At 40.8% G+C, this 13957-nt stretch overlaps 1 protein-coding gene and 1 long non-coding RNA gene across 3 annotated transcripts in view; one reads left to right on the top strand and one right to left on the bottom strand.

Moving 5' to 3' along the window:
* Positions 1-4747, bottom strand: part of fam163ab (family with sequence similarity 163 member Ab) — a 32998-nt gene extending 28251 nt beyond the window's left edge. The window contains exon 1 of one of the 2 annotated variants that reach the window (XM_022219149.2): positions 4201-4747. The gene's annotated coding sequence lies outside the window, so the exon portion shown is untranslated. The remainder of the gene's footprint in view (positions 1-4200) is intronic. The other variant, XM_022219135.2, reaches the window with a different exon arrangement.
* On the top strand, positions 4347-5082 carry LOC127533694 (uncharacterized). Its single transcript, XR_007941453.1, has 2 exons — positions 4347-4494; positions 4596-5082. It is a non-coding gene; the product is annotated as an uncharacterized LOC127533694 (long non-coding RNA).
* Positions 5083-13957: the final 8875 nt, after the last annotated feature.

The following is a 13957-nucleotide window of genomic DNA, read 5'->3' as shown; positions in this document are numbered from 1 at the left end:
AGATTAGCAGTGCATAGGGATTCCAATTTTTAACCATTTTCGTAACTGATAGTTAGTGAGGTTATCATCTAGTTATCAATATGTACAGCCAGCGTTATTCGATGTGTGGATAGAGGTCTTTCTAACAACACATGGGTGACTTTCATGGCCAAATGGTTTTGTTACGGTAGCTGCTCTACAACAGTAACTAGTCCTTGTAGAGTCCAGCTAGTCTTATGAATGTGAGCTCTGCCTGGAAACCATGAACTGTCACAGCAGTCTTTGTCATGGTGCCCATTGCTAGCTAAGTCTCCACAATTCTCTCTACTACTCCAACATGGAATGGTCTGTAATCTAAGAGACCGCCTTCTCTGGTCACTATAGTGTTAAACACAAAGATGCAAGACTGCATCTCATTAAATAGAGTGCCTGTATATCAGAGTGGTGACATGACGGGTCCAAAAAATTTTGGTCACGTGATCTATGGGCGCCATTTTGTTTCCTATTCATGAACACCGGGTTTTCCTGTTAACGTTGTTTACACCGCAGAGAGTAATTCCAGGTCTTCCAATACTTTCTAAATTCCCTGAAAAATGACGGGCTGTAGTGCTTTTGGGTGCACAAATCGGTCAGAGAAGGGATTCCACATGTTTAGGTTTCCCAGTGATCCTGAAAGAAGGAAACTGTGAGAAAATAAAGTTCGTAGAGTGGGATGGAAACCGACTTCATCATCATTTTTGTGCCAGGTTAGTCCCATGTATGTACTTTCATGTTATGATGTATGGGTGAATGACAGATAGAAAAGTTTGATGTGATTTTAGGCAGTTGTGGTTATTTTGACTTTGACCATATTCATGCATGGAGATGTGTTACTGGTGACTGTTGGGTACCCCGTTAAACTTCAGCGGGGCCGTCTTGAGATGTGCAAACGTATTTTGCTAAATTGACAGAAGCTCCAAACTCGATGATAGAAACATTATACACCCATGGAAAGCTTAGATTCTCATGAATCCGCCGGTATAAACCACTTTCATATGTGATTACCACAGCGGGTAATATAAACACATTTGTCCAACAAACAACAAATAACGTAAACGGCACAACTCACCTTTGAAGGCTCATAACTAGTCACAGATGAAAATATTCCACAAAAAATGGCCATAATCCAACCTTGGACATCCAGACAAAACAAGCCAGTAAAATATTTTGTCCAAAACATGTCTTTAAATCAGTAAACAATCCACAAATAGCTAGTTTTCGTGAATGTGCACCACGCGCTGCGTGTCCCATATTTGGGATAGGCTCCAGTAGAGTTCCTGTGTCCTCTAAATTGTAAAAAAAAAAAAATCATTATTATTGATAAGCAATCATCCTTTTTTACTTTTGAACGATGACTGGAAAGCTTAGAATGTAAAAATCCAAATAAAACACGTAGCGCACACTACGCGAGTACACACACAGTCACAGGTGCATTAGTGCGTGGCACAGTGAATGGAAACAAAATGGCGTCAAATCCCCAGTTGTCATCACTCTGATATACAGGCACTCTATCATTAAAGAGCTCCATCTGGTGGCGCAACCAGGTACTGCAGCTAATCTAAAATGCACTTTCTAACATACATGTCCCTCAATTTTTGCTGTATTGGTGAATATATTCTTAATCTGTTACATTATTAACAACAATCAATAAACCAATAATCACCAATGTCTCTAGTAGTGCAGGATCATAGTTTCTTGAAACCACAACAACAGGCCGTCAGGTTGTCCAACAGGTTTTAAAAATCTTTTTGGAGCTCAATCAAGGCTTCAGTGGTCCTTTAACTGAAGCAAAAACACGTAATTCACAAACTTATGTGATTTAGCGTCAAACAGTGTCAAAGAAAATCTGTGATGATTAGCTAATGAGGCTGTGTAGACAAACTGTTCCCCAAATCAACTGAGGTTGATCAAACATTTAGTTCCCCAGCCAGAGAGGCAGATACAGAACAACTTGGTGTTGACAAACCAAATGTTGCTATCAGCGGAGTTGTAATTTCCCACAGTGTTTTGAACTGTCGGCACAGCACACCATTATACAACCAGTGTATTAAATACATTTTGTCTGTTGCTGCTGTGTTAGCCGTGACAGCCTGAGTGCAGACTCCTTGGGGAAATCAGCCCACTTCCTGTTGTATCACAGCCACTGGATGTGGAGAAATCAAGAAGTGTGTGAGAGTGAGTGTGTTGTGGAGACAGGAGGATAGGAAGAGGCTGCTCTACAGTTATTTAGTCAAGCTATATTTTCCACTGTGAGAAATGGGTCACAGTAGTATGGCACCTTCTGCTGGGTGTTGACGTGGGAGATCAATGCACTTCACAGGCCATGCTTTAGCTGCCTCGTGCACAAAATGAAAAAAGATTGAACTTGGAGGTGAAGGTTTTTGTTTCTGTGTTGCATATCCGCCCATGGGGAAAGCACTATGTCGAGGTGTCCCTGAGCAAGACGCCGAACCCCTAACTGCTCCTGATGAGCCGTGGTTAGCGCATTGCATGGCAGCTTCCCCTATCAGTATGTGATAGCAATTTCGTTGTACACTGTATAATGACAATAAAGCACATTCTATTCAAACCACTCGGTCCTACAAGCCTGGAGAGAAAAGTTCCTTTCATGACAATTCTTACTTTACATTTTACTCACTGATTTCGATGCAAAGACAAGACATGCAGCGACACCATCCCATACAACTTCTAACTGAAGTGCATTTGGCATCATTTAGAGAGGTTTTGACCATGTGAGGTTTTAAAATTCCTCTCCAGTCATTAACTTAACCTTTAAAAACTTGTCTCCACGGATTAAAAATACATTATAATACATATAAGGGTTTATTTCATGAAAATAATTTAGCACACCAGCTCATCTACAATTCTGGTCAAACACTGTAAAACTATTCTACAATACACAAGGGCACTTCGGATGCACATTTTCAAACTGGACACCGATTCTGAAAAATAATGATACAGACAGTCCCAGGATTGATTCCTCAGATTTGTTATGTATGAAACTCTGGAAGTCTGAATCCAAGTTTTTGAGACTGTCACTGATACACTACAGTTTTAAGGTGGAAAAGTTCAGCCATGGAGTGGACTACTTACTTCACTCTTGTCTCCCAGCATATAAAAAACACCACATTTACAGGTTAACAATGTCAATAACTTGATTTTCAACTAAGGGGTTCTTTAATCCAATTATATAATGTGATTACCAAAAAGTAAAGCCAAGCTTAGAGAGAAAAAAACTAAATATTTCTTCATTGTTGGCTGGAGAGTAATGACTGTATCTGTAAATAGGGCCCCTCAAATAGATAAGTAAAAAGAGAAGTCTAAAATATTTGCATGATACAACAGCAACACAATTGTAGTTGAAAGTCTGGGATAGTGCAGCAGTGGAGTGATACATATTGCTATTCTGTGCTGTGATAATATATCACCTGCCATTTAAACCTGAAAACGTATCTTCTTCCTGTCCGAAAGTACAGCATTTTTACAGTGTTTGCATGAACTTTAGTGCTTGTGGAAACTGTCTGGTTACAGTATTTACTTAAATTATTGTTCTGTCTTTACACACCTAAGGCAATAGCAGGCATCCGCCAAATCATGTCATGTTATCAAGAGCTATTCAGCATTAAATAAACACAGTGAATTGAACCTGTCACCCAGCAGTGTGGCTGCTCTGCTCGAGACACTGACACTCAGTACCTTCACTTCTTGCTCTCTTTCTGTTCAAAATGTCTTTTTAAATACAAGTGACTCATGTGGGTACACAGCCCCTAACCATAAGTCCTCATGTTGCAGTCACTGTCTGAAACTACACTTCACCCTTTCCCTTAGAAACAATGCAGCCCTTTTCCCATGAAATGCCAGTAGAAGATCACAGCAGCAGCAAAATGGCAAAACCACAAGACTCCAGCTCCTGCTGAGCTGCTCCACTGTCACTTCATCTCCTCCACATTAAAGACATATTCCACGTTGCAACAAAAGCAAAAAAGACAGCTGCAGTCACAGCAATCTTTGCTGGACAATGTGACATTTTCGCCACAGTAATTGAACAGGGGCCACTTCTTCACACCAAACATAACCACATCCTCTGATGTTTGAATCTACTGTCTGAGGAATGTTATTTTTCTGGGAGATTATAAATGGAAAACCTTACCTCATCTCTCCCCCTTTCATCAGTGCACATACCTGATCTAGTTACATGGTCCGTGAGTTCATCTCAGGCTAATCCTGTGGAGTCTGACCATGAAAAGCCACCAGCATCCTTATCGCAGCAGCAGGAGAGCAGAGAGCAGCTGTGCATGGGACTGCGGCGGAACTTCTCCAAGGATGAGCCGGAGTCCAGAGCGCACACCGCCGCCAGGGAAACAAACACTATCGCTGTGGAACCGGCACACTAGAGGTCAGATGGACCGCTACGGAGACAGCCACAATCGGAGGACACCGAGGAACGGAGCATCGTCACGGTGCAGGAGCAAACAGGTGAGGACGAGGAGAAAATAACGCTCCGGGATGAGCGCTTTTTACGCACATCTAACCTGTGAAAAGGTTTTAACCTTCACGCACAGTGGTGGTCTTCGCAGGACTCCAAGAGGACAAACAACGTCCAGGAAGCTTGAAATCAGTGGAATTTAAACGGAGACATCCAACAAGTGAAGGACGGGGAGGCGAAATGACGGAGTCCGCAGCTGGACGGACTGGGAGGAGGCGGAGGGAGGAGAGGAGCCGCCCCGCATCACACAACCTCCTGGAGAAGACGTGATGTGGAAGGCCTGCATGTCAGAGGAATACCAGAAACATAAGTGGACAGCTGAGGTAGTTACTACAGGACATATTATTAACACAAGAGGTATGTTGTAGTGGCAAAGATCCCACAGATGTGTCATTCGGAGTGACTGACTTTAACTGACTGCTAGTAAAATGTGTCACTAAAAGACTATAATGAGATACAGTTAAACCTCAATGCAAACGATTTAAAAGATCACTGCTACAAAATGTAAAAATGTCACTGTGTACTATCGCATATTGAGAAATTCTAAATAAGAGAATAAAACAAACAAATGAACTGCAGTATATGTATCATAGTGGTACTCATAAGAGATTTAAAAACAAGTCACACATTATGTTGACCACAAAGTCACTATTCTTAGTCCCATACACCCTTTATCATTTATTTTGCCTGTTTTATGCAGAAATCCAATAGGCAAAAAAAAAAAAAAAATTACACTCTAAAAAGTAATTCAAGGTACTTTTCCCTTTTAATGCATTGGTGTAAGATAAAAACAAACAATGATTTAGATAAACCCTTTAAGTTTAAAACCTCTTTTAATGGATTAAGTTAATAATGCTGGCAACTGCTTCAACTTAATATTGTGTGTCATTTAAACTCAAATTTCTGTGTTTGTTGATTAATAAGTAAACTGAAGTGGAGGTAACTTAAAAAAAATACCTTGATAACTAAATTTTGTTTTTAAAAAAATAACCCTCTCTACTTAATACTGGAAGAAATCTTTTTTTTTAAAATTGCCAACCAGTGTTTGCAATGATAGTTATTCACTAGATAACATTTAAAATGTATTTGTAAGTAATGTGGAAATATTAGTTGGAACAATATGTCCTGGCTGAAGTGAATTGTTATTGTTGGCAGAGCATTACAATAATACGTCTCCCATGAACAACTGATGGGGACATTAACAGATGCAAAGCTCAGCTTGTATCGGCTGTTCCCTTGCTGCATATATTTCATGCACAGAATGTATGGCAGCAAGCTAAAGTTTGAACCAGAGTTTAGCTTGACATTGTAGAACAACAGCTGTTTGTAAGATGAAAATTTTCCATGACACTTTACAAAAACTATCACAAGGGACAGTGTTGCAGCTTGCGAAACACTCAAAAAATGTTTTATTTGTATAGTGCTTTTCAAAACATTCAAAGACATTTTACATATAAAATTAAACATTAAAATGTCCAATTTGGTCATAAAACTATAAAATGTTTCTAAAAGTTAAAAAATAACTGGCGAGCAGCGGCAGCAAGTTGCACCAACGTTCACTCGTCCCAATGGCCAATATTATGTTGCACTATTTGATTCATGGAAGTGATGGAAGAGAGAGAAAGTATAGTGATTGCCATTGATTGTAACCACAGCAATCTACTGAAGTTCCTCAAATGGCCACGTGAGGCTGCGCAAAAAGCGAGTTGATCCCCATACACCGCTATGTTAAAATGTCCAACTTTACAGCAGAAATAAACATGTTACAGCTAGATACAAAGAACAGTTTTTGGTCTCTACAGCTACTTTACCTATTCATGACCACTGTACCGAAGGCACACCATTATACAATTCGGTTGCTTAAGTTGCATTAAGGCTTAAAGTTATCCATAATAAAAGGGTGCTGCTTCAAAACCTCTGTTCAGGAGATCTTTGGGAGACATCACAGAGCGTACATCTACCTTTTTATACAGTCTATGGGAAACACCATTTGAGCCAATCTAAAGGAGAACTGCAGTACAACGCAAATCCCTGATGGCCCTGCTATTGATTGCACATAAACTACTACCAGTTACGAATATAACTTGAGTATTACTCTTGGTTCAGATTACAGTAAAGTAGGCTGGCACACAGTAGAAAAATGCTACAGTGAAACCCCCAAACACAGACCACTGAGCTACAGTAATTGATTTGCCCTCAATCACTGGTTCCTTAATTAACTTAGTGTTGCAACCAAGTCTGTGTAAATATCGACAGAGAGGGAAGGCCTGGCTTACTAAACAGAGCACATTTGTATTGAGATACAGATCCCATACTTACATTCATACAAGTGAATCACAAAACCAGCTAAGACGACGAGGGTGGAGGAAGTCAGGGAATCTAGTTTGGGGTTCACACAACACCACATGCAGGAACACTCTCAGTGAAATAGATGCAAAGGAACTTTACAGAAAGAGATGCTGCAAAAGCAAATTAATTAAAGTGGTTCTGTTTTTGTGGATGTCTACACTGATGATGACATGATGTGCTGCACCTTCTTCTTTTTTTCCTTTTTTGTTATTTACGAGCTCTGCAGTAATTTTTTCTTTACTCAAGTAAGGTAGTGCCTTCATGCTTGAAACTATTTTAAATGTTGGATGTTTAACCATTATAATGAAATGGTTCGATTTTTTATTCAGATGTTGAAAGCAAAGAGCTTACACAGCTTAAATAATGATGATGCTGACCAGAGTTGGCTACAAGTTAAAATAAGTGTACCAGTTTTCTTTGTCAAATAAAAATAAGAGAAAGCTGCCATCTATTCTGAGGCTTATGTCGAGCAAATCTCTGAATGCTCATCTGCTCTTATGGCCCTTTGTCTGATTGTGGCATGGATTCTTCACCCTTAACCCCTAGCCTCACTTGTAAAGCCTCATCCATCTGAACGATAGCCTGAAATAAACCCACAAATCCTAAAATGCTTCAAAACACCACCGAATCACTTAAAACCACATTTTACTAAACAGATTGATCCAGAACAGTAGATGCTGTTTGTGGTTGTGAACTGTGACATCTTGGAAAAGAAGAGTAGGAAACCTTCCTTGACACAGCATCTCCTGGTCATGATAGTTTGCAGTTCCACAGCAGAGATAAAACTGCAGGGAGGGCTGTTTGTACAGCTCCGTACTTCATCCGTGCTCAGCCAGCTAGAAAACTGCCTTTACTGCTGAAGAAAGTGATTTTACCCTTAGCTGCCCAAAATACAGATAAAGATTGGGTTGATGAAAATAAGTGGACCTTTTCATGGTGGAAATATTACGGGGACAAATGTTAAATCAGCTGGAAATATCAAGGAGGGGAAAGTGAATATTAGACACTATCTGACTCCCCGTTTCAAAAGGTAATCTTCATTTGACCTCAAGCCACTCCATTGGTGGCGCACAGTAGACTCTGGTTGTCCCACCAGCTCCAAGAGTTTCTGAAACAGAGTGGAGCACGTTATTTGTCACAGAATAAATACAGCACTCTTTTTCAACTTTTTACAAAAAGCGGTGGTGTCTCCCAGCAGGACAACTCACCCTGTCAAACTGCAAAAACTGCTCAAAAATGGCTGGAGGAACACGACAAAGACCCCAAGGCACTGACCACCAAACTTCCAGATTCCAATCTCACCGAGCATCTACACAGAGGCCCCAAACTGAAACCCACAGGACCCAAAGAAGCCACAGGACAATCAGAGGTCCAGTGCTCTTGTGGCAGCACAACAGGAATGTACAAAATAAAGTGGAGGTCCCATGAACAGGGAATGATGTCACCAACGCAGTGGACATGAATCTGGTCCAACGCATGGCGGGATTTCGCGCATGTTCTTCCACCATTCTCCTTCCAATGTTTCCTGCGTTTCTTCAACTAGCCTCTGCAATAAAGACAAGACAGCTCAGAAGTAATCCAAAAAATAAATAAACAAACTGCAGACTCCATTGTTATGGTAAAAATCAGTGAGCAGATGCTGAGCTTAGCACAAAAACTGAAAACAAGAATAAACAGTTACTCTGACTTGATCCAAAAACAAAGGATTCCCTCTACCAGCAGCTCTAATCGCCCCAACTAACATGACATACTGGTGTTGGTCTATTCTGCACTGAGATGCAAAAGCAATAAGTTATGGTTTTATGGGTGTTACGTGCCAAAGTATTTCTTGGCTGAGAGCAGTGACTAATTAACATATAAACCATAACCAAGGTGATTCACAACCACTACTACCAGAAAAAAGTTGAAACGACTATGATTAAGAAATTAAAGATGCTTATGTGAATTTAATCCAGTCAAGTTTTCTTTTTGACGTTTCATATATTGACTAAAAAAAGGATTTAAAAAACTTAGATCTCATGTTTCAACGCACACTAGACATGAATTCATATAGCGACAAATGCAGCTCACCTGGATGAGACAAGGAGAGCATCCAGAGTACAGACCCAGCTGGAGCAGAGGTATTGCCAGTATTTTGGGGGTGTATTTGATTTAACTGATGATATTGACTCTGGGGGAGGTGCAGACACTAGATCTGAGCCTCAGATTGCTGGATCAGTCAGCAGTGACCTTCCCTCTTTGTTTCCAGGACCGCTCTCGGTATTACAGTATTACATTTGAGTCAAACTGCCACTGGCTTAAGCTCGATGTAGTGAATCAAAGAAAGCGCAGAAAGGTCAGAGATCACAGCGTCCAGACGAGGCAGGCGACACTAGTTATAAATATAAGAAAACACTGTGTAAAATGCTGAAAAAGTCATTTGAGAGTAGAAGTGGCGCTTTGACATGGTGATTAACAACATATAAGGAATGAGGCTAACAGTCTGTGATGAGTATTAATGAGACTGATTTAACCATTTACCTTAAGAGTCCCAGCAGAGCTTAACGTGAGCCTGCTGCACCTGTTCCATCAGTCAGCCAGACAGCCTATCCATTACAGTGATGAGTTCGAGCCTGAGGTTTGGTCCTCACAGTCTAGTTCAATATGGAGACAGATGAGGAGAAACAGGAGACGCTGATCCATGAAGGACTATGTGAAATCCTCTTCTGGGCAGGAAGTGACATATTTTATACTCTGCTTAAAGTCACATAAAAATGCATTTAGCATGGTTGAAGAACACACAAAGAAAAAATGGCTGATTATAAAAACAACATTAACAGAAAATACAATTTTTGATTAACTGCTGGGTTCTGGGAGGTGTAGCCTTGAAGCATGATGCAATAACATTAAAGATGGAGCCTTGAAAAAATGTATAAAGTAGTGCTGTTGACTCTGTGTGCATCTGACATATAAAATAAACATACATCATAAAGAATAACAGAAGCACACACAGTAGCCTTCATATGGCCAGCTGTTTGGGAGTGTGTAAAGAGGAAACAGTATCTCTATGGCAACCTGGGGAGGAAGAGGTCACTGTGTGTGAGTGTGTGTGTGTGAGACAACAAAGCTAATGCTATTTCCTGCGCTGGGAGGCAGCTATGACTTGATGCTTATCTGGACTTGCCAATCCCCAGTGTCCCCATCCCCCAGTATTTTAGAGAGACTGTTGTCTCTTAGGTCGGCTACACTAATGTGATCAGAAATGGGTTTCCATGTCAAAGTTTTCCATCCAAATACGTTTTTCAAGATTATTTTCTCGAAGTCCCCCATCCACACAGAAAAACATCACTTAAATCTCTTCAGATGCTTGTTGCATTTCAGAATATCCCCTTTTCTTTACATTCTAGCTACACTCAAAAATATAAACGCAACACTTTTGTTTTTGCTCCCATTTTTTATGTAATGAACTCAAAGATGTAAAATTTTTTCCACATACACAATATCACCATTTCTCTCAAATATTGTTCACAAATCTGTCTAAATCTGTGATAGTGAGCACTTCTCCTTTGCTGAGATAATCCATCCCACCTCACAGGTGTGCCATATCAAGATGCTGATTAGACACCATGATTAGTGCACAGGTGTGCCTTAGACTGCCCACAATAAAAGGACACTCTGAAAGGTGCAGTTTTATCACAGCACAATGCCACAGATGTGGCAAGATTTGAGGGAGCGTGCAATTGGCATGCTGACAGCAGGAATGTCAACCAGAGCTGTTGCTGGTGTATTGAATGTTCATTTCTCTACCATAAGCCGTCTCCAAAGGCATTTCAGAGAATTTGGCAGTACATCCAACCAGCCTCACAACCGCAGACCACGTGTAACCACACCAGCCCAGGACCTCCACATCCAGCATGTTCACCTCCAAGATGGTCTGAGACCAGCCACTCAGACAGCTGCTGAAACAATCAGTTTGCATAACCAAAGAATTTCTGCACAAATTGTCAGAAACCGACTCAGGGAAGCTCATCTGCATGCTCGTCGTCCTCATCGGGGTCTCGACCTGACTCCAGTTCGTCGTCGTAGCCGACTTGAGTGGGTAAATGCTCACATTGGATGGCGTCTGGCACGTTGGAGAAGTGTTCTCTTTACGGATGAATCCCGGTTTACACTGTTCAGGGCAGGTGGCAGACAGCGTGTGTGGCGCCGTGTGGGTGAGCGGTTTTCTGATGTCAATGTTGTGGATGGAGTGGCCCATGGTGGCGGTGGGGTTATGGTATGGGCAGGCGTCTGTTATGGACGAAGAACACGTGCATTTTATTGATGGCATTTTGAATGCACAGAGATACCGTGATGAGATCCTGAGGCCCATTGTTGTGCCATACATCCAAGAACATCACCTCATGTTGCAGCAGGACAATGCACGGCCCCATGTTGCAAGGATCTGTACACAATTCTTGAAAGCTGAAAACGTTCCAGTTCTTGCATGGCCAGCATATTCACCGGACATGTCACCCATTGAGCATGTTTGGGATGCTCTGGATCGGCGTATACGACAGCGTGTACCAGTTTCCGCCAATATCCTGCAACTTCGCAGAGCCATTGAAGAGGAGTGGACCAACATTCCACAGGCCACAATCGGCAACCTGATCAACTCTATGAGAAGCAGATGTGTTGCACTGCATGAGGCATCTTTCAGAGTGGCCTTTTATTGTGGGCAGTCTAAGGCACACCTGTGCACTAATCATGGTGTCTATTCAGCATCTTGATATGGCACACCTGTGAGGTGGGATGGATTATCTCAGCAAAGGAGAAGTGCTCACTATCACAGATTTATGTGGAGAAAGTTTTAGATCTTTGAGTTCATCTCATAAAAAATGGGAGCAAAAACAAAAGTGTTGCGTTTATATTTTTGTTGAGTGTATTTTTTGTGTTGACAAGCAGTTGATTACAATCAATCTTGCACCGAGTACTAAACTAAGTAACTGGGGTTAAATTGTTTGGAAGATAGACTGTGGGTCTGACAAATGAAGCCACTGAGGAACTGCCTTAAACGTGCATTCCTTCATATAGCCAGTAGAGGGCGACAACTGTGGTTCCCAAAAAAGTCAAATTGCATAGAAGTCTATGAGAAAACAGTCACATAAAAGCCTGACTACACCTCATTATCATTTTGCTATGGTTGGAAAAAACTCTCTAGCTTTTTTGTATTTCTATAAACCAAAGCTTCAATCAGTAGTTGTAAGTCTAATTCAATACAGAGCATGATGGTCATTTTGTAAAATAAGGTTCCATTTAGTATAAAACAGATGACAAAGCAATGAATGTGCATTCAGGTCTCTGTGAGATCTAGCAGGTCAATCATGATGTTTGGTTTCCAAAAACCAAGATGACGATGGCCTAAGCATCTGACTCAATGTTTCAAGACGGTAGTCCACAAACCAATGGGTTTGCAGCGTTCTGCATAGTCTGTTCGGGAAGAACTACAGTTTGTACTGGCACTGCATACTAACATGAAAATATAATTCCAAGAATGAAGTACAGTGGAGAATTTGAGTCCGACTTGCTGCCATTTGGCTTGGACAGCTTGGATTCAATGTGAATTCCCAAATCTACAAGAGAAAATCTGCTCTGAAGCAGTTCTATTGGAAAGAAAATTCCAGAGTTACTCCTGAACATTGTTCTCTGATCCTCAACTACCAAGTTGGCTTGTTCAAGGTGATTGGTGATATTCAAGGTTATTGGTATGGAGGTTTAACCAGCTTATACTTGCTTGTGTGATATTAGCTCAAACGCATTGTGTTGACCTGTACTTTTGACTTGGGTAAAAAAAATCATATATAAACATCAATTAAAATAAAAAAACAACACAAACATTGAATATCAAGGGCTCTCATACTTTTCGTTGCTACTCTTTGTGTATTCTGAATGACTTCAGGGATCCAAGCTACTTTTACATAAATTATTTAAAACCATTTTCCTGAATTTCTCCTAATTTTGAAACCTCAGTTCACTATGCACTGCCCTCCCTATCATTTCCCCAGTGAAGATGTAAACAGGCACTATTGACCATTTCACAATGCACTTCACCAGCAGGACATACCCTGTGTTTCCTCTTTTATACTGAGCTTTGTTGGGAAGTTTCAGACTGGGCACCTTGAAAACAGTGTTGTTTTGTATCATGTTTGCATTGCATACAGTGCTTTAATTATCAGTTGGTAAATGTCACTTTAAAATAGAACAGTGATTTCTGGTGACATTTTAATTTCCTCTGTACCTGCAATGACAAACCAGGAAGAGGAGAAGTGATAAAATGCAGAGTGTAAACAAAAACAAGAGAAAAAGGCAGAAGAGAAGCAAATGAAGAGGACAGAAAGGGTGAGAAAAAAGAGGAGAGCAGGGCAGAAAGAAAAGCAGAGATGAGCTGAGGACAGAGGAGTAGAGATGACAAGGAGAAAGGAGGTGAGAAGAACAGGAAGGGCTTGTGAGTTGATGATAAATCATGACTAAGCATTACGCTGTTGGCTGCAAGTAAAACCATTCATCAGGTGACCTGCTGCTCTGTCTGCTCTTCATTCAACACTGCTTTCTCTAAATACTCAGCTTCGAGAAAGAGATTGGTTTCAGATCGATTACACACAGCCAGTTAACATCAATATCTGTCTTTGCTAACTCAAGTGCAGATACGCAACAAAGAAACCACAATAAATGATTTGAGTATGCTGTGCTTGATCCGTCACTGGAAAACTAGCGCCGTCAGGAACTAACAGTGAGACAAAGTAATTTGTCAAGAAATACTTTTCTACTGAGTGAATTTTTTCCAAACACACAAAGCAACACAAACCTGCCTCTCATCCTGTCCTCAGTCATGAACAACCTCAGAAACTCCTTTAGCTGGATGTTGTGATTCTGATCCCATCTGACTCAAACTGGTCAGTTTGATGAAGTCTACAGAAATAAATCATCAAGTAAAAGCAATGATGCATTTAATGCACTGTCAAGTTTTTGGATAGACAAAATTAGTGACAAAGCACAACTTTTGAGTTTTTCCCACTGTGTAAAGAAAACTGGAGGGAATCCCACTTTCAGCAGAGTTCCTGAATTTGAGCTCCACCGCTGATAATA

Source organism: Acanthochromis polyacanthus, chromosome 4 (assembly GCF_021347895.1).
Source record: "Acanthochromis polyacanthus isolate Apoly-LR-REF ecotype Palm Island chromosome 4, KAUST_Apoly_ChrSc, whole genome shotgun sequence".
Lineage (NCBI taxonomy): Eukaryota > Metazoa > Chordata > Actinopteri > Pomacentridae > Acanthochromis > Acanthochromis polyacanthus.
This window is presented reverse-complemented; position numbering and strand designations above follow the sequence as displayed.